At 50.7% G+C, this 21,401-nt stretch overlaps 1 long non-coding RNA gene across 1 annotated transcript in view; it reads right to left on the bottom strand.

The window, feature by feature from the left end:
* The window catches only part of LOC147599026 (uncharacterized), a 33,253-nt gene extending 14,698 nt beyond the window's left edge, over positions 1-18,555 (bottom strand). Inside the window, exons 1-2 of the long non-coding RNA XR_015260018.1 lie at positions 18,380-18,555; positions 16,445-16,568 (exon numbers count right to left, since the gene is read on the bottom strand). This is a non-coding gene — a long non-coding RNA (uncharacterized LOC147599026). The remainder of the gene's footprint in view (positions 1-16,444; positions 16,569-18,379) is intronic.
* Positions 18,556-21,401: the final 2,846 nt, after the last annotated feature.

Consider the following 21,401-nt stretch of genomic DNA (forward strand, 5'->3'; position numbering starts at 1 on the left):
CAAACTCCCCTCAGACAGAAGGCTCCAGCACGCTGTCTCTGCCTCACTCGGCTCCAGCTTCGGAACACCAGCGCCAGTTCAGGGAGGCGCAGCGGGAGCGCAGAGCTGGCACAACCCTCCCGGCACCAGCGCGGAGGCTGGAGCACGGCGCCTGCCCCGAGAGGCAGAGGCCAACCGCTGCCCAACAGCAGCCCGAGTTCGGCAGGTCCCTGATGGGCACAGTCCGTTCTGCTCATGGCCACCTACGCGAGGCACCACAGACGGTCACGGTCCGTTCTGCTCATGGCCACCTATGTGAGGCACCACAGACGGTCACGGTCCGTTCTGCTCATGGCCACCTACGCGAGGCACCACAGACGGTCACGGTCCGTTCTGCTCATGGCCACCTACACGAGGCACCACAGACGGTCACGGTCCGTTCTGCTCATGGCCACCTACGCGAGGCACCACAGACGGTCACGGTCCGTTCTGCTCATGGCCACCTACGCGAGGCACCACAGACGGTCACAACACATGGGTTCTGCAGAGCACAGGCGTTCGTGATGCTCTCCTGGTCTCAGGCACTCAGAGAACTGATGCCCTAAGCTCCGCGCGGGCTGCTGCAGCCAGCCTCGGGGCTGCATGCGCATCCGAACCAAACCTCATCCCAACCCACGCCGAGAGGACCGGGAGAGCAGAGACGACTGAGGGAGCAGCAGTCCCTTTCTTTGCAGACAAGCACGGGTCTGGGTGCCTCGCCAGCCAGCGTCTGGCGTGCTCCCGTCTCGCTGTCGTGCTGTCCGCAGGGCTCTGCCCAGGGAAACGGAGGCCAGTCCCCGAGACTTGGAACTGAATGGGGACAGAACTACAGCTGCAGTCACGAGAACACACGGATAAACACCATCACCTTCAGTGCTGGGGAAATTAAATGCTTTTTGCCCTTTGCTTACAGAGAAAAAAAATATTAAAATGTAGGCAGAATATTATTGAAACAATAAATATTTTTTTCTGAGTGTAGAGACAGAAAGTGAAACGTTAACTGTATGAGGTATGAAATACCCAAAAGCCTGGTAATCCTGAAACCTAAAGAGAACAGCTTAAAAATGTCAACTTTGCAATTTCAATATTATTTTAAGAAAAGTTAGTGTGTTTGTTCCAGAACTGTAAGCAACATCCATTTCCACTCAGATACTAAAAAATTCAACTGACCTCTATCCTGCTCCCCAAGTCCTTCAGTCCTATTTGAACTTTGTAATGCGCAGATGGTCACTATAAAAATCTCCCTCAAAGCATATGTTGAGAACAAAGGCAAATAAATCAGATATAAAAATAAACATACCAAGACGTATCATGCTGACTGCATTATAGATTTTCATATTTAACTAAAAAAAAAAAATCTGCCTTTGGGTATCTGTCACGAGAACAGAGTCCTGCTGTGGAGTCCACAGCCTCTCTCGGATCTGTGACGGGGCCGGTTGCTGCCATATCCGTGCTCCCAGACGGGGCCGGCTCCTCTGGCTGGATGCTGCTGCAGCCTGGTTTCGGCGACGAGGCCGTGGTGCCTGGCACGGTGCCCTGTCCCCGGACCTCCGCGGCGTGCCTGAAGTGGGTCGTGCGCGGCACATGCTGCAGCGGCGTCCGGAGCAGCAGCAGTGCCCTGGACACCAGTGGGGAGGCAGAGGGCCCACGGGACGGGGCACTGCAGGGCAGTCCCTCCAGCCCGGTGCAGCACACTCGTACCGCCACTGTTGTCTCAAATGGGAAACCGAGGACCAGAAAGGTTTCAGACTTGTGCAACGCCACACGGGGACTCAGCGTAGCCTTGTACAAGGCTGGCAGCAGGATCGGTGACACTGCACTGTCCTGTCACAAAACCTGTGGCTCCTGCCCCTTGCTACCCCCACCTGGGAGCCCCGCTCCTGCAACACTCATCTCCTGGACTGGTTGGGGTCAACAGCTTCTACGGAGCTTCAGAAGGAAGACCCAAGAGAAGTGTTAGCACTGCCTGTGGCAGCGGACATCTCTCCTGTCCTGGGAAGGGCTGGAGATGTGCAGATGTGCACAATGAGGAGAGGAGAGGTTTCGGAGGGTAGCATCAGCAGGAGCCAGCTCCAGCAAAGCCAATCCGAGATGCGCGTGAATCATAGAATGCTTTGGGTTGGAAAGGACATTCAAAGGTCATCCAGTCCAACCCCCCTGCAAGGAGCAGGGACATCTCCAACCAGATCAGGTTGCTCACAGCCCTGTCCAGCCTGGCCTGGAATGTTTCCAGGGATGGGGCATTGACCACCTCCGTGGGCAACCTGTTCCATCTACCACCTCTCTGGGCAACCTGGGCCACTGTTCCACCACCCTCAGTGTAAAAAAGTTTTTCCTAATATCTGATCTGAATCTACCTCCCTCTATTTTGAAACCGTTACCCTTCGTCCTATCACAACAGGCCCTACTGAACAGTCTCTCCCCATCTTTCTGCAGGAGGAAGCAGAGCGCAGGGAGAAACTGTGCATTTCATTCTGCTGTTACCTTTAAGCCTCTTTGTAGGTCTGTCTCCCACAAATTAGCAATTCATAGTACTGAATGTTGTGTAATTAGGTTTTCAGAAGCGTCTGCAGTAGATCGAACTAAGAGATAGGGAAAGGCAGGGGATAAACCCCCATCCCCAAGCACAGCTGCAAGATCGGCACAGGCGCCAGGGTCCGTGTGCTGGCCGGCCCGTGGCTCGCCCCTCAACACGTCGGCCTGACGACAAGCCAGTCTGCTACAGATTTCCACAGAAATCCGGCTCGTAATATGAAATAAAAGCTCACTCTTCACAAACGATTTTCTGCAGCAGGGCTGCCATGGACCCAGGCAATTTTACACCCATCACGAGGAATGATCAGACAGCTCTGCTGGGCGTGAAGTGCTAGGAAGGGAACTGCTGGGGACACACTGCGTGCGTGAAAAGGAACGGAAGGAGGATCATAAGACAATGTCTGAATACCACCAAGACACAATACCTCTGGCAGATCTCCGAATTCCCCCCTGAATGGAAAATTCAAAGTTATATGATGAAACAAGAAATCTGCAAGTAGGCAGCTCAGAATGTATAAATCTTCCTTGCCCGACATTCCTGCATGCTGACTCACTATAGGAAGGGTGTAGACGTGTTCCCCCCACCACTCATCTCTGCTTACTGCAGCATTCCTCGTGTCCAACCAGCGTGTCAGCTGACGACACACGAAATACAGGTTACTTGCATGACCTGTGACAGGCACAGGGTCCAGTTTTCAGAGGCGATGGATCTCTGCAGCTCCCAAAGCATCTGTGGGGTTACAAAACCTTGGATGCTGAGGCAGGGGCTGAACTATGCCACTGGGGAATATTCACGGTGCAGGCGATAGAATAGAGAACGTTAGCTACACTTGCGAATGGCAAATCCAGGTGGAACTGCACAATTATTTGAAGACAGCATTTAAAACCTCATAAACTGGAGAAATGAGCTGGGAGAATAAAGTGAAATTCAGTAGGGATGAATGCAAGGTCTACACAGGCAGGAATCACTGCTGCGTACACAGAGGATCAACAGCTGCTAGGTAGGAGCTGACCGAGATGGGGCTAGTACCGCTGTGGGCCCACAGGAATGCAAGCCAATGATATTGCACTGTTGTGAAAAAGGAAAATGTGACATTGGGTGCATGAGCAGGACGTAGCCTGCAAGACATGTGAAGTCACCTGCATGCTTGATCCTCAGCTGAAGCATGGTGTCCAGTTTGGGGAACTGCACTCCAAAGGATTAGTGGAGCAGCTGGGTGAACCCCCGAGGTGAACAGTCTGAGTGAACTGAGATCTGGGAACATGACCCCTAAGGGAGGAGTGAAGGAGTTCAAATGGTTTAGCTTTGAAGAAAGAACAACTGAAGGAATCATCGCAGCACATGGACAAAGAGTTGGGCTGCTCACCTGGAGAGCAAGTTCCAGTACAACATGCAGAATATCAGAGATCTCCTCGGCTTTTAGTGTTTCCTACTGCATTTCAAAAGGATTCCACAGGCTGCTTCGAGCCTGGATGCAATGATTACAGAAGACATCTCACTCACAGATTTGCAGAAATTTAGATGTCTCATATTGTAGTTGTTCTGCGGGTTTGATGGGGACAGGAGATGTTTGTGACTCAGGAAGACTGGGGAACATGTCCAGCAGTAGGCTCCCAGGTTAGAGCAGAAGCTTCAGGTTTTGAACAGAGAAAACTTCTTGGCCTTTTTTTTCTGTCCTCCAGCAAAACTAGGGTTTTTAAATCTTTTAGATAAGAGGAGTTTGGAAAAAGCAGTTGTCAGCAAACCGATGCAAATCAGAAAGGAATGCATAACTTTTGTGAGGTGGTCATCACACATCAGTCAGTCAACCTGGGGTACAGAACTCAGGAAATTTGAGTTTATGAAATATTTATATTTTACACTGGAATGCTGGCTCGTGTCCCCTTCATCACAAGCAAAGACCTTAAAAATACAATGGTCATGCCGAGGTCCTGGTGGCTACAGTAATGTCACCACCAAGCTCCAAGCCAGAACGGTTTCTGCTGGAAGATCGACACAAAAATCAACTGGGTTGCTGAGTGGCTAGGTGAAGAATATAAACAAAAAAGGCCTCCATATGCCAGCTGGTTTTCCTGTCTTTCCCGATGCCGTAAGACAGTCCTGACGCACACAACTGTATCTCACAGCAGCTGTGAGCTTGTCTGCTCCGCTGACCGAATACGTGGCTGCAGGCAAGTCATCCTGTAACCTTATGCTAAGAAACTGAATAACAAGCAGGAGCTTCACTGGAAAACCTTAAAGAAAATTCTTATCAACCCATCTTGAGATTTCCTGAGGAAACAAATTCCACAGCTCTTCTCCAAGGAAACATCTGAGATGCAAACATGAGGAAAGTAGATGATTTGATACACATGGCTACATCATCCCTGCAGCTCTTGGAAAGGCCCCTAAAGTTGGGCTGATTATGTTCACTGCAGACCAAGAACACACTGAAAAAACCACAGGTGAAGGCTGTGGCTTTTGAAGTTGGTGCCAATGCATATGTGGTTTGCTGTAGGGACAACTGAGGACCCCCTGGTATCTTGACGAAGAAACACACAGCATAAGAGAAACCTGTTTTGGGAACATGATGCAGAGCCCCATTGCACCCCCTTCTGTGGCTTTAGCAGGAGAACAAAGCTCAGCTCAACCCTCCTGGCCAGACTCGATGAGCTGTCTCCCAAAAATCGCCCACTACACCCCCGACAGTCCTGATTCTGCAACTCAGCAGAAGCCCTCATGAAAACAGCTCTTCTGAGAGGACAGGGTATCCCAAGAGCACACTGCTGCTTACTAAACACTCCTTTGAACGCCTGCTCGCGTACCCAAGAGAAATTACTTGTCTTGAGCACGACTTGCTGCCGAGGCCTGTAACCAAGGTAAAGAAAACAGATGGGACCTGCAGACTGTGAACGCAGACCACAAGAAATAAAGCTTCAGGGCAGCACAATGCAGCAAAGACAAGACACGGGTCTGACTGGGGCTAAAAAATGCTCTGTCAAGCCCCCGGGCCAAGAGAGTGCCCGGAGGAGAGGGCCAGCGCGCTGGTGGGGGACCCTCGCTGCGCAGGTACGGCTGGAGCGCACTGCACCCGAGGAAGCGGCAGCAGCCTCGCAGGCTGAAGGCCGGCAGCAGGACCCCTGCCCTGTGCCGGGCTCTCAGCGGCCCAGTGCTGCCCAGCCGGCGCTCGCGGGCGGCTCCGAAGAGCTGTGGACAGCGGTGAGCTCTGTGGCACCGGCTGCTCCCCGGAACCTCACCAGTGATGGCTGACGGGAGATTTTGAGACAAGATGAGAAAATATCACACAGATGAAAGGAGAAGATAGGAGGAGAACCTTAACCTCACTCTGCAAATCATAACAGCTTTGTCAAAATAAGAGTCGGAGCTAAACCCTCCCGCCGCACATCTCCCTGCTCCGGGGGCTGTTCAAGCACGTTTGCTGTTAGCTGCACACCCCGCACACCGACGGGAGAGGCTCCAGCGTGGCGTCTGCACGACAGCCCCTCCACGCAAACGCTGTACCAGTGACGGGAGCTGGTCAGAACGTAAAGCAGCAAGGTCACACGACGTGTCCAGGCAGCCTGGACAGGCACAGTATCTGCAGATATTGCAAAGCCCAGAATTGCTCTTGGCTCATTAGGCTTTGCCTGAGGGGTTTTCTTCCGCTGCTACCTACAAACAAGGTTCAGGTTCTTGTTACTCGGTTCCATGCATGCAATGCACGAAGGTGAGGGGGAAGGTTTACCAAGTCATTTGTAAATATGCGAAGACAATTCAGGTATGTTTTTAAAATCCCTCAGACATCCTGTGTGGTAAGTCACCTTAAACGGGAACACTGGAAAAGCTCTGTCAATACAGCAACATCTTTTTCTGCATAGAAATTCTACATCAACGTTGGCAAAACGTCTGTGCATAAATTACGGAGAGCAGAACATCAGTGCAATTTCCTTCCCTCTAGGCACTGACACTGTTCCCCGGCAGCCTGCCTGCTTCTCCCAGCTTTATGACCCCAAAGAAACAAGCTCTCACTGCTTTTTTCCTTGTTCCATTTTGATATTTCAAAGCATGGCCTGCTTCTCACTCCCATCTCCCTGCTCCACATTATTAATGAATTGGAAAGCAGACATCATTAGTTTTTGGAGACCATTTCTTTTAAAATTTACAGAACCCTTCATCTGAATCCCCAGAGCCAGTCTGCTGTTCTCATCTTAGAATCTTATTAGCATCATATCTCCTGGATCCTGCCACGCAAACTGCATTGCTATGCACTTTCTAGCACTTGACCCTTTTGCGGACGGAATTAATTTCCTCTTTGAAGACAGAGCAGCATGCTGTTGTGCTTGTTAAAGAAAGAAACCCAGCCTAGAAGATAGGAAACAAGCAGAGGATATTCTCGATTAAATATAAGCCACTGTAAGGCTTTATATAGGCAGGCTGAGAAAGATTGGTCAAAAGAAATAATAGATTGATGACGCTTTATTACCAGAAAGATCATCCGGAAGAGCATGCAAATAAAGGGATTCACAACACTCCCCGGGAATCTCTGGTTTATGGCATTCTCCTTCTCAGCAGCATTGTCTGTCTGCAACCCTCCTCACCCTCCACTCGTTTCTGTATCCAAAATACCCTCAGACCTTTGGATGTAGAATTAACGTGAATAACACAAAGAGCCAGAAATTGCTTCCTGCTTGGGCAATTAAAAGGTGCCCAAGCTGTATTTCAAGTGCAAAAAAAAGTAGCCCCTGGCAAAAAGAGGTCTTTCTCCAACAGAATACAATATCTAGCACCCTGAGCACGTTGATGTCCCTCAAAAGGCACAGCATTCCTACCATGCGCAGTACACGAGAAAGTTTAAAGTGTTTGTTGCTCAGTTTGGGCTATTTCTAGTTCTATAGAACTACTGGGACTGAAGAACTTTCCTCATCTGCATTGTTTTTACAATTTTGGTAATTTGCTTTCTGCTGTCGAGTTTTATCAGCAGTCTACTGTGAGTGCTGTAGAGGAAATTCCTTAGCATGAAGGCTTCATCCTTTCCGTAAGCTCATGGGGAATATGTTAACAAAGAACTGCAGAAGTTTATTAATTAACTTGCAAAAATATAAAGCCAAAGAACACAGAATAGCAGAGCAAGGCTTAAATCTTCTGGTCTTTGCTGTGAAGCTTGGTTCTACCTCATTTAGCTCACACAGCAGCCAAGTATTGGTAACTACATCTAGGCATCTCTTTCTGGCACACCAGAGCACACCTCAGAGAAGCTAACTCGTTCCTTTTCAAAGAGCCATACCCAGCAACCCACTCACCTGCCCTTCTCTTTCTATCTTCCCATGGCCTGTAACATCAGCCTTCCTAGGAAAGCAAAGTTTCCAGGCACAAATTCCTCAGAAAGTGATAGGAAGGTGCCCTGTGGTGTGTAGAAACCCCAGGTGTTTTTTACCGGCACTGTGCTAGTAATACTGGGTGAGTGAGTACCACGTCCATCACCTTATCCTTTACCATGTCCTCCAAAAGAGCATGAGAAGCGCTGGAGAACTGTGACTCACTCTTTTCTTCTCGTTTACCACTCGCCTTCCGAAAATGTGGGGGATGTTCATGCAGAATTCATCAGGCAAATGGCATTAGCAGCAGCAGCACAAGTGCCAGACGCAGACTGGCAGAGAGCTTATGGATAGCACGATGAATGATCTACAGCGAAAGCCATGGGCAAGAGCTAGCCATTAGTCTGGGGCTTAGTAATGCACTCTTTGAGTACATTACTCACCAATCCATCAGGCCACCCGCTAAAGAACTGAGAGATTCCAGCACTTTTAAATCTGTAACGCCATGGCTGGCAGCCTGCACTACATGCCCTAGGTTACAAGGGCATGGAGGAAGACAATTCATTTTGTGTCATAGCCAGTATTTCTTCTTCTCCTTTTCTGTGTGTACTTAAGAAATGGACCTTCTATTATCTGCAGATTAATAGCCAGGAGAATGCTCTGGTGTCTCTGGTAACATTTGCTACTGAGGAAGGCTTTCAAAGAATGCCTAACCCTCACAGTTTTCATTAGCTGGACTACGTACGGAAACATGTGTAAGAACAGATACGATTTCTTAATTTAAAAATAGCGCCGACAATAGAACTGTTTTAGAAAAATGCTACGAGTACAAGACACTATTAGAACACGGGATATGACAGAATGAATGCTGCCAGCATAATTTGCGCCCTCCTGTATAAGCATATGATACGGACTCCAGCACACAATCCTGCGCTCTCCTGGACTCATTTCCACGGTGGATGACGTGCACAGACAGGTCATCAGCCCGTATTTCCTTTTCTGTCTCACAACTCAGCGTGTGGCTCCAACCTGTGTGTGGTGCACACTTTTCAAACCTCACGCAGAACATTGTTCATAGAATCATAAAATGGGAAATTCTATGGCATTCATCATTATCTAAGATCTCCAGGAGCACTACCTCATCCCAGCACCCCTGTGAGGAAAAAGTTGTATTATCCGCACTTCACAAATCCAGAACAGAGGCAAAGAGATTTTCAAGCACTAGATGTGCCCTCTTAGTTTAGGTGCTTGACTCGAGGTGTCTAGCTCTGATCTGTGACACACTCGCTTTATAGCATTTCATACGTTTCGAGCAAAACTGTGAGCACTCAGCAATTCTACAAAGAAACACCTTCGTGTTCCAAGCTGAAAAGATAAGCACGGAACAGTCAGAGCTATCTGCAAGGGCCCTGGCTCATCCGCTGTCTCCAGCGACATAGCAAACCCACGGCTGTACCTGCCATTAAAAGCAACTTCCTACGGAGACAACTCCCAAGCCACCGTCCGCCATTCATTCAGCACGACCAGGTTTCCACAAGAGCTGGGTGAGAAGTCTCACAAGCAGGAGCCACCTTTGCCACAGGCTGGTCCATTCGCAGAGCACCAACCACGCACGCCGCGTATCGTCACAGGCCAACGGCGCGAGGCAGACGGACAAAGAGGCTGACCTGGAGCTGCACCGCGGGGCCAAGTTTTGCGGTTTGGGAACGCAGCCAGGGCATAGGACCAGTGCGGGCACATGGGGACAGAGCACACGGGGAATGGGGCTGGGAGGGAGCCCCAGGCTCCCAGCAGGGCTGCAGGGTGAGAAACGTCAAAGTCAGGCTAATTCTGAAGGCAAGATACAGCACATGGCTAAAATATTTCTGGTGAGAATACAGAAATCTTTACAGTGAAGGACAGAGGCTTTTGTGTTATTCAAGGAAACATCTGTAAGGTTCCATCCCAAATCTTGAACAAGTCATGTATTTTTTTTTCCTGTTAAAATAATTTTTGGCAAAACTGTTTTTTTTTCCCAGAAATATTAAAGAAAAATCATGCCAAGACAAAAATGAATGTAGAAAATGTCAGGTTTAAAGTGGGTAAAGAATTGACAAGAATTTCAATAGAAAATGTCAATATTACCTTTATGTGACAATACAAGTTAATATTTACATGCAAATTAAACACGGAAATTTAAAACATTAAAATTTAAATAGTAAATTACCTTGGAATACCTAGTTGTAGGTACACTTTTAACCTTACCTTGCCACAGTCAAAGTCTGTAATAACAAACATACCAGCACCCTCCCTAGCCCTGTCCCTGCTGGGACACCCGTCTGACCCCAGATCTGGGTTTAGGACTCGGAGCAAAAGTAGGAAATGCTACTTGTGTCCAACATAGGTGGATTCCTGTTGCAGTAAGCGCCTTAAATTTCTCGTTTAACGGCTCTTGAACACCCAGACTCGCAATTCCAAATCACTGACATATTTTGGTTTGTTTTCCCTTTTTAGAGTTAGTTTGGCAGTAAGAGAAAACAGGGCAACCTGATGCGTGAGGTGCGACGAAGTAACCCGAATGAGCTCTCCTGCCTTCTCAGCCCTGCCCGCGCTCCCTGCCATCCACGCTTGCCAGTGGCCTGTGGGTGCCCAGCTTTCTGCTCCCGTGCCTCAGCACTGAGGCAGTGGCATGTGTGCCTGTCAGAGAGAAGTGCTGCTGGAAAAGATGCCCAGCATCTTTTAGCTCTTGCATTTTTCAGTCACTCCCACTCAGCACCTTCCTCATCACTAAGAGACACAGGTAAGCCTAACATTTCTTTAATAACCTCTGTGTGCTCCGCAGATGAGAAAAACAGACTACATGGATTTCCAGGAAGGCGGAGAGGGGAGAGGACCTGCAGGCACATGCTGCTGTGTCACGGTTTAGCCCCACACAACACAGTTGCTCACTCACTCCCCTCCTCACTGCCACGCCACCCTCCCTGCAGCACGATAGGGAGGAGAATCAGGAAAGAAAGAAAGGCAAACCCCTCGGTTTGAAATAAAAACAGTTCAAGAGAACAGCAGAGGAAGAGAAAACAGAGATGGAAGACAAAGCCAATAACAGAATAGACTTAAGCACATCACTTACTGTAAGCAGCTCACAGGGGAGCCTGGTGCCTGGCTCCCTCCCCAGTAGCCAAACCTGCCCCCCAGCACCCTCCCCACTTTATACCCTGAGCACGGCCTCACAGGGGATGGACCAGCCCTTGGGCTGATCTGGGTAACCCGTCCCAGCTGTTGGGTGATGAGTAAACTGTCCCAGCTGTGTCCCCAGCCACGGGGGGGCCCCAGCTCCGGTGAGAATTAACTCTGTCCCAGACGGAACCAGGACATACTGATACCCAGGAGAGTGGAGACCAGAAGAACAGCAGCAAGTTGTCAGTAAGACTGCAGAAAAAGGGAGAAGCTACAAATAAAAAAAACAACAAAAAATCAACAAACAAACAAACCACAGCACCGGAGGGTGAGAACATAGGGCTGGGAGGCGAGGAATTGGAAGAATGAATGAGAAATGAAAAAAGAATGCAGCAAAAAGCATACAAGCATGGCCTTGTCTAAAGTAAAAACAGTATCACTTAAAAATCAGTTTAAAAAGATTTAATGCAACTGTTGCAAAATCCAGTGCAAACTCTTAATTTGAGTTCAGAGTAGCTTGATTTGGTAATTAATCAATGCATACCTCTTTTAAATCAAGATAAGAATGTTTAGATAGGATTTCACACCAGTTCAATAATTCATTTTTAAATACAATTCAAGTTTTAATATGGATGATGCTTCAAAGAAGCATCAAAGAAGAAGAACAAACCACAAAGCAAACAGAAAATTCTTAGTTGTACAAATATAAGCAGAAAATCTAAGGCTAAACCACTGAAAAATCCACAGGATTTCTTTAAATCTTTTCTGAAGGGGCAGCCTACTGCTCTGCAGGGAAGGAGGTCTAGGCAGCCCTTACTTCTGCAACCTCAGTCCCTGCACCTACCGCATGCATTGATACTGGCGCTTTCTGGGTGTTTGTGAGCACGTCTGAGGAGCACGAGTGGACGCTCGCACCCTGTGCTTCGGTGTTTAATTAGGCTTAGAGTTGTTCTTGCTTTATTCTAAAAAGCCTTAAAATATTCTAGCATAGGGCAATTCACAAGTTATTTCAGCATTTTGTGGGAGAACACCCTGAAGCCTTGGTTTAGCTTTTCCTGCCGTCCTTGGCCAGGCCTTTACTTGTGCAGGCGGAACTGGCCAGTTATCGCGGAGCAGTGTCTGAGCGTGCTGTGCCGGACTCCACACGCTGCCGATGCCACCGGAATCCACGCTGCTCCTGTCTGGATTCTGTTAGGATCTTTCCTGGGCACTGACTGCATTTAAATCATCCAGCAGTGTATTCACTGATGGCTTCCACAACTTCACAACGGAAGGACCTGACTTGAGGGTGCAGATGGCTAATATAGAATGAATCGATCCAACGTGACAGCCTGTGCAGGCCAGCATACTCACAGAATCATAGCATAGTTTGTGTTGGAAGGGACTTTTAAAGGTCATCTAGTCCAGTCTTGCAGGATGAGGAGCTTCTGTTGGCTCCTGCTACAGTAGGAGTTACTCAAATCGCTTTGAAGAGTGCTCCATTCCCACTTGTAACAGCACAGAACACTCTGCTTCCTCTCTCTGGCCTCAAGCTCTTTCCCTCCACAAGAACCCCTGCTTCCCCACCACGACCCTCTTGTTCCCTCTAGGACTACCTCCAGCTAGACTCCTGTCAGGGAATCTCACCTCCAGCTCTAACACCACCATTCAGACACGCCGCTGCTGAGGGGTTGGCAGTGTACACCCCGTCTCATCACCACCTCATCACACGGCTTTCTTCCAGGACAGGTCAAGCTGATGAGCACAGGAACAGCTACGCTGCTCTGAAGCTGACTGCCTGAGCTCAAGGCCGCTTGGAGAAGAGACAGTACCTGAAAGCAGGCAGAATGTATCTCTTCTTTTGCCTTTTTCTGGCTGTGATTTGCTAACCTGAGTCAAATATTTGACCAACAAATAAGCTGCTTTTTAAAAACTACCTGAGACCTCAGTTCTTGTTGCTCCAACGTTTGCCCTGGCAAAGTGAGGCTGGAGCAAAAAAGAAACCACACCACTGCTGGAAAAGTAGAGTAGAAACCGGAGACGTGGCCTTGGTGGCTGAGTCAGGGCTTGAGCAGCTAGACGGAAGGTGCGTGAGCTAGGTACTTCAACACGGCAGCAGGTCTGCATGTGCTAGGTTGTGCAGTGATGTGACAAACCACAGACTTAAGTCTCTAGTCACATTCCTTTTCTGCAGCAGAACAGAACAGTCTCTGATCTTCAGCAAACAGCCTGCTCCTGCTCACACACAAGCGCCTCTTTACTGAACCTGTTTGAAATACTCAGTGCATCACCATCCCAAGGAAAATCTTAGTCCTGTTTGCCTCACCATGCCTGGGCTGGCAGAGAGCTGAATCCAGGCTGCAAGTCCCGGTCCAGGGAAATACCCATACCTCCTCCTGAGGCACCAGCGTGATGGCCACAGTCCTCACAGAAATTAAAAATGTGCATCCTTCCTAAGAAAAAGCTGGAGGAAAAAGACCTAACAACCTGCTCCTCCCTACGCTGGTCTGCATGATGTAAGAGAGAGCACAGAGGTCCAGGGCTCAAAGCAGTGCCATCAGGCCCATCTCACTCTTGCAGGAGAGAGGTTATGAAACAACATAAGATAGCACGGTAGAGCTGGCTACTTGGCCACTCCAGGTAAACCTCCGTCTAACTAGGAGAGCAGGGAGCTAGCGGTGAGCAAACACAGAGCATGAAGAGGTGATCTTGTTTCTGGATCTCAGTAAATGTCTGGCCTGTGGGGCTTCTGCCCCATGCAGCTGGCAGCCCTTCTCTCCAAGCATGAGGCAAGAAGCAACCAAGCCAACCAGCCTCTGAGATGTGCAGTTGAGTTTTTGCCTCTCCCGCAGCTCCTCTCGGCAGCTGCGCTCGCTGCAGTGCACACAGGGTGCAAGGGCAATTCCTCAGCCCTGGAGAGGACCTCAGAGGAATTCCCCAGCTGGGAGGTGGAGGATGACACAAAGGAGCTGAAATCAGTTTTCTGGGAGCTACGTTAGTGCTGCCTGCTTTGACCTGAGCTACCTGGCTTCAAAGCCCCAGAGAGATGCCTTGGGCTGTCTTGACCCTCTTCAAGATGTTCAGCTGCCTGTGACTGTTGCTCCAGATTCTGAGTGCAGAAAACCCTGAGGGAACCCAGCACACGAGCTGTGTCTTGGAAATAGAAGGCACAGCAACAGCCGTTTCTCCATGCTGTAATATATTAATGTTTGCAGCATGCAAATCATAACCAGAGATGTAATCTCCACCTTCTGCATTTCTTCTGTTTCTCCGTCCTCATCCCTTGCTCTTTGCACTTGCTCCCAAACAAGGGAGGCAAAACTGTAAAGAATGACTCAAGGCATCCACGGACACAGAACTAACACAAAAAGCAGGCCTGTTGTGCAAAGTGACCACTCAGTAATCAGCCACAAGGCCACTGCTGGGGCAGAGATGAGGAGGAAGGGACACACAACATTGAAATGGGCGCAGTAGGTGTTCACTCACCTTGGAGGCTTCCCTGTGCGTGAACTCACACACACACAGAACAAACACAAGTCCGCTACTCCACGGGGAACTCTCACCCTCAGGCTAACCCTAAAGCAAGCATTAACCTACTTATTGTGCCCTTGGGCAGTTTGCAGGGCAAGGAAGCTGACTATTTGGGGAGCAAGGTGAGCAGATCTCAGCACTGAAGTACAATATCCTATGATCACCTGAGAGCGACCTAGGAATTTCTCATCGTTTTTGTAGAGTCAGGGGAGAAGCAGGGTACCCCCCATCCTTATTTTCCACCCATCTCCTCACACAATTAGGCAAAGTATAACTTCAATAAAACAGAAGTGTCACTGTTTTGGGAGACCAATTGTTATGGCAGCTTTTAAACCTCCAGTCAGCTTTTTCCTTCTGCCACGGAAGATGTGACTGCACAGTGAGGCCCAGGTTGTATCAAGTCGGCTGTTCTGCCCATCTCGCAGGATAAGGTAGAGAAGAGGGACATGGCCACCTGCCCTGCTCACAAAGCACCCCCACATTTCAGCTGCTCTCGAAAGAGCAAAACACCACCTGCTAATGTGGGGACACTGCCAAGAGCTCCCTTCAGGCTCAGTCAGGCTTTGCTGGTGAAGCAGCATTTGTGCCTTCAGATTTATCCTGCATCTCTTGTTGTCCCTTGCTTACCACCAAACTCAGAGAACCTGCCATTGATCTGACTGTCGCCCTGAATCTCCGGGAACTAACATCAGTGCCTCCATTTGACATATGACCACAGAAGCAGGAGGTACTGCTGCAATTTTTAGCACTGGGAATCTGATGGCATTCATACAGAACTGCTTCGTTTCCTGAGTCTGCAGTGCTCAGACAATATCTGCCTGTAGCATCTTTGATATTTTTGAATCATGCGGTACAGAATCATGCTCTAGAGAGAGATTGCCCAGAGAGGTGGTGGATGCCCCATCCCTGGAAACGTTCAAGGCCAGGTTGGCCGGGGCTCTGAGCAACCTGATGTGGTTGGAGATGTCCCTGCTCCTGGCAGGGCGGTTGGACTGAATGGGCTTTAAAGGTCCCTTCCCACCCAGACCATTCTGTGATACTATGCTCTACAGTCTCATCTCATTGAATCTTTGGCTCCATTGAACCCAGATCCAGTGGTCTGACTGCCACCCTAGTTTTATTTAGAGCGGGAACCAAGGAACTGCACATTACAGCCTACCTGTCTGACTGTTTTGCATTGTATATATTTTCTACAAGTGATTAGCTTGCTTCCTTTCAAAGCCTGCAGTCAGCTTTAATCTACTTAGCTGGGATTAATGAGAGATTTGTTAAAGATTTAAAGATTTTACACACTTTGCTTACAACTGTTATCTACAACCATCAGGCAATAAGCCCCATGCAGACAAGCCGTTCTTAGTGTCAGGCGCATTTGTCAGGTGTGCCAAGGCTGGTAATGTGATGCTGGTGCCTGTTGCTGGCAGACTGGTGCCTTCGTGGACCTGTCAGAAAGCAGTGCTCAGACCTCTGTCTGTACCTTGCCCTTCCTGTGCAAAACTGAGAAAGCGTGGGACAAAGCTGGCAGTTCAGAATGTGTGTTACTGCATTGGCATCGACAGCTCTCACTGTCATGGAGCTCAGCACTGGCAGGAGTGGAAAATCAGAGGCATCTACCCAACCCAGGTCAGCATTGCCTGATGCTGCACGCTTTACCCAGGAGAGGTGAGGAGGGAGCTGGACGTCCTGGTGGTTACCGATTACTGTATCCCATTGCTTAAACCAGCATGGGTACTGTAGGAACGGAAGGTGGCAGAGGTGACATGATTCTTTAAAACAAGGACTCTACGTTGGATATGGGAACTCTTCTTGGTGCAATGATGCCAATGGGTCATGTTAGCAGGCACATGGGTCAGTTATGCTCTGTTGGGGAGGCCCCGCATGCAGAGAAGCCTCACCTCACAAGTCTGCTGAATTAGTGTTCCAGATGGCTTACCTCCATCGAGGTACAGAAAGCAAGAACTGCAGACAAAGGCCTCAGGGAGTCTCAAGGATGGAGCTGCAGGGAGTTCTTCCAGCGCTGCAGGTGGGGAACCACAGAGGCCAAGCACAGGAGGACACTGCAAGAAAGGAACAAGGGTCTGTCAGGTGCACTCTGTTCAGCTGGCAAAAACCACCACCTGAGTAGAAACACAGACAATAAATGAATAATACTGTGTGAGGGATCCTCTGTGCTACCGTCCCTTGTTACGGGACCTACAAAGACCTTATCTACCAGATACGGAAGTTTCAGTTCATGTGCTGGATGAGCTTTCCTTCTCCCACAAATACAAAGCTCAGGACATTCACCAGTCCTCAGTGCAGCACCAAAACTACAAGAGAAACGTTCACAAGTTTTGGTGGTTTTACAGAAATACCAAAAAGCGACACACGTGTAAAAGGCCCTGCGCACTGGAAGGAAGGAAGGCAGCTCTCCCTGGGGACATCAGGGCGGAGGAGGATGGCATGGCAGGGCTGACAGGGAGCCGCAGGCCTTGGAGAGAGAAGGGGAGGCAGCAGGGAAACCTGAACTGTGTGCTGCACCCTGAGAAGAAGAGAGCTCTGCTGCTTCTGTCCCCACATTTGATATTCTCCTTCTGCCACGTGGGTTAGGAGCAGCGGCAGGGAGGGGGACACCAGGACCACCCTGTGCAGCCCAGAGCATGGAGGGGCGAGCTCAAGACAGAGACTGAATTCCCTCCGGTGCCTGCGAATTGCTCCGCAGCCAGAGGTCCTCCTCCCACCCTGTGACCCCAGGCCCTGGTGCTGCGCAGCCCTGTACCTGTCACAGGTACCGTCCGGAGAACCAACTCCAGCCCTGGTGCAGGATCCATTGGTGCCACACCAAACACCTCGCAAGTAAACAGATGTCCTCCTCTCCTTTCCAGCTTGTGGGAGCTTTTGTGATGAGAGAAGCAGGGTGGTTTGCCTCGAGGCTGAAAACGGCCGTGACTCCTGGCATTGCAGGGCCACCGGTCCCCAGGGCTGCGGGATGGTCCCCAGGGCTACCATTCCGCTCCCTGCCACGGCCCTCGGCCTGCCCTGCCCTGCAGCTCCACCGCTTCCCACAAAACACCCTGCGTCCCGCTGCCCTCAGAGGGTGCACCAGTTATTCCCAGTGGCCGTGATCCTGCACAGGCTCCCGGTCAGACTCAGCTACTTCTCTGCTAACTGCACCAGCGAGGACCAGCCCGGGGGCCAGTCACCCCGCGGTGCAGGAGGGAGGCACCGAAGTTGAGTGGTCATAAGCAAAAGATGCTTTGGAATCTGGGTGTGCTGCTGCCTTTTGTATTCCCACTCCAGGAACCCTACACTCACAGGTAAAAGCACAGTTTATGAATTTACTGCGTTGTGCTGGAGACGTTTCTGACATACACTGTCAGAGTCACGACCTGCATCTGCTAAATTAACCACACACAGACTTGCATTATTTTGAAACCCACTGCAAGTGAGAGGTTCATCAGTTTAGATGGTAACTAACACCAAGAAAACTTGTTTCGAACCTGGAGAGATAAAGACGTAGGGTTTTTACGATGGCAATGCAGATTCTCAAGAAAAGCAACTCGCACTTTCCTGCCCAAAAGCCCTTTCAGGAACCTCCCAGAGCTGAGGAGGGCTGACGCTGAGCTGCCCCGACCCCTGGGCTCAGCCACCCTGCTGCTCCTCGTTGGACCCTGCCCAGAGCGGGATGGCTGTGATCCGTGCACCAGAGCCACACCACAGCCACGCCATGGCTTTCCATGGGCTGGTGTGCCTGTTATTTACCCTCTGCCTGTGCAGACAGCCCAGAGCAGCTGCGTCCCCGTGTGAAACAGCCTACCTGCGTTCTCCCGGTGCTCCCAAGATCTCCAAACACGCAGAGAAGAGGAAAAAAAAGAAAAAGTCTTGATACCTGTCCTGCGTTTCCAGATGTTCCAGAGGCATTTTCAGTGCTGAAGCTGAACACTGCTGGTTCTGGGCAGGAAACTCAAGGTCTCTCTCCGGGGGCACTGCCACCCCTGCGCTGGCCTTGCAGCTCTCCCGAAGGTCGGGCACGGGTCTCTGGCTCAGAGTGCGAGTTGGACGTGGCGCGTTGCAAAGAAGCAGTAATCCCGCCATGCCTGTCGGAGGCAAGCCTTGCGGCACGGCTCCCTGATGCACACTGCGCCCATGGAGCTCGCGCGCCTGAAAGGCAGGGTCTCCTGCTGGGAAGGGCCCCAGAGATGTCCAGGGATAGAGCCAGGCTGAGCCAGCCTGCATGGGACTGCCCGGCCGTCGCGGTCCCGCTCCCCTGCGCCAGCCAGCGCTGCTGGAGCAGTTTGAAGGGAGCAGGTGAGGGCTGCAGCAGAGGGAGAAGTGGAAAATGAACCAAGGGGGACGGGGTGGAAAGGGGAGCTTGTTTCTGATTAGTGAGCGCTGGAGCTGCTGATCTCAAGGAAGACTTTGCAAAGCAAGTGCAGAGCCCTCCTGGCAGGGCAGCCAGCCCAGCTGCCCTCCCTGCGCCTCACTTTTTATAAATTCTGGGAAACACTTTTAGACAGACACTGGCACTCATAAATTATACAGCTCATCTGCATATTCCAGTCATGAGACATTATGCAAATGCGACCTGATTTGCATAATGGCTTCCTCTCGTCGCTTCACTTGCTTCATGCTTTTAAAAAACAAAATGAAATAAAATGAAAGCACAAGAAGGTGAAACCAGCACATTCCCAGCATCGCTGCGTCTCCTCCCAGCCCACCGTCGCTCACGGCAGAGATCAGGGCGAGGTGTGCAAAAGGAAAAAACAAAGCCCTCATATGGTTTATTTTTCTCGTAACTACAGCGAACTAACTTTCCCCTTGTTGAAATGCTTCACCCCAAGCGATGTATCTGCGCCAATTAGGGAAACGGAGAAGAGAGACAGGACGAGCCTGGAACAGGCAGTGGTCCTCCGCTGCCCCACCTCAGCAGTTGCAGGGCGCTCGGGGCGGGGAGCCCCGCGGGGTGAGACCGGCAGAGGCTGGGCATCTGTGTGCCGCGAGGAGCCTTTGGGGGGATGGCTCCCCTGCTTCGACTTCGACAGCGCTCGCCTGCCTGAGCAGAGGGAGGGTGCGAGAGGCGAGGGGAGGGGTTGCTTTGATTGTTTATAGCAAAATATAGTGGTGACATGTCGGGAGGACGAGGCAGGAGCGCGTCAGCCGCCCCCAGCCGCACTCCAACAGGCGGGCGGCCGGCCGGCCGTCCCTCCGCAGTCGCTGGTTTTGCTGCGGGCTCTTCCCTGCCCCCCTGCACCAGCGCGAGCGGCAGAACCGTGCCAAGCGACTGGCGTCCGTACCCTGTGGGAAAAGTTAACTGTAATTCTTCAGCTTTTAAAATCAATTAACCCGTGTGTTAATTAACATCAAGTCGACGGGAGGAGGAGGAGGAGGGGAGAGCGGGAGGGAGGAGGGAGGAAAAGAGCTGCAAGGGCGGATGGCAGCGGAGTTGGCACAGTGCCATCCATTCAGTGGCAACGCCACAGCTCCCTGCGATCGCGGCAGCGGGTATATGTTACGGGGGCCCTGAGCGCGGGCCAGACAGTGCGGTAAAGCCAGGGGAGATTATCCAGACCCCCAGGAGCAAACGGCAGGCAGCGACCGGAGGCGCGAGTGCCAGGATTACAGACTAGGCTCCTCCGCCGCAAGCCCTTCCTCGGACGCACACCACTGCGGGGATGGGGACTCCCCTGCCAGCGCCGCACAACTCGGACTTCCAGCACTTTTCCCCGCTTTAAACGTCATTCTGCCGCAGTGGAGCCAGCACAACGGATGCTTTCACACCCTGTGAGACAAAGGCCGTCGTCTCCGCCATGACACCGCTCCGTTCCAAGCCGAGGCCGGCATCTTGGAGCCTTTTAAAAATAAAGGAAAAGGGGAAATGCGAACAATAAAAACAGCAACAGAAAAAAACCTCAACAACAAACGCCTTGTGCCCGTTCTCCATGCCAGGGGCAACATGGGCATCTGTCGCAGCAGAAGGCATTTGTGTGGGGCTTTCTTTTTTTTTTTTTTTTCCGCAAGCTGTTGGCGTGTTTGCCATTCAGGTTCGTTTACAATTAACTCCAAAAAAAACCCCAACCACACCCAAGCCAGTCAACAACAAACAAAAGGGAGTAGCCGACATGGAGAGAAATGCCATAAGAAGCTGCAAGAACGCAAGCTGCAGCCGATGCCATTTGCCATTCGGACAACCCCAGGGAAAGGTGCCAGTTCTGCAGCTCGGGAGAGACTCCGAGAAGGGAGCGTGAAGGTCTCCGCATAGCACGCCGAAGGAAGGAAGGAAGGAATACCGCTCTTATAGAGCAGGATCACAGCTGCACACAGCCTCTGCTGGGAGGAGAGGGAATGTTTATCGGTGTAGCGAGCGATGCTGTGTATGCACATACGTGCACAGACCAGTGTGCGTATGGACACACACACGCACACAATGCCTCAGATAATTGCAGATTAGGTGCATGGGTGTGGGGGCGCGTGTGACGGAGATGCGTGTGTCCCTCTGTGGTACACGCAAACGGCTGTGTGTGGATATGTATCTGCGTGCACGCATGTACACACGTGCAGGGAGATGCATGTTTGTGTGCTTGGGTGAGAGAGAAAGGCGCGGGGTGAGAAAGACAGACACAGACACGCACACACTCACCCAACGTCAGTATACATCCCACTTTTTGACCTAGGTATACACTGAAGACAAAATAAAAATCATACTCCAGCAGCAAGCAGGCAGGCAGAGATTTATCTACATTCACTGCTATCACCAGGGAGATGAATGGGGCCGATCTGAAGCCCTTTACAAGATCCACTATGGGAGTGAAGGAGGAGGAGGGGTGCCACACAGACATGCACAAACTTGAAGACAGAGAGATTTGGAAGGTGCTACTTGTGCAACCCAGGTGGCACTCCGGCGGGGCGAGCGA

Source organism: Chlamydotis macqueenii, chromosome 13 (assembly GCF_036417535.1).
Source record: "Chlamydotis macqueenii isolate bChlMac1 chromosome 13, bChlMac1.mat, whole genome shotgun sequence".
Classification (NCBI taxonomy): domain Eukaryota; kingdom Metazoa; phylum Chordata; class Aves; order Otidiformes; family Otididae; genus Chlamydotis; species Chlamydotis macqueenii.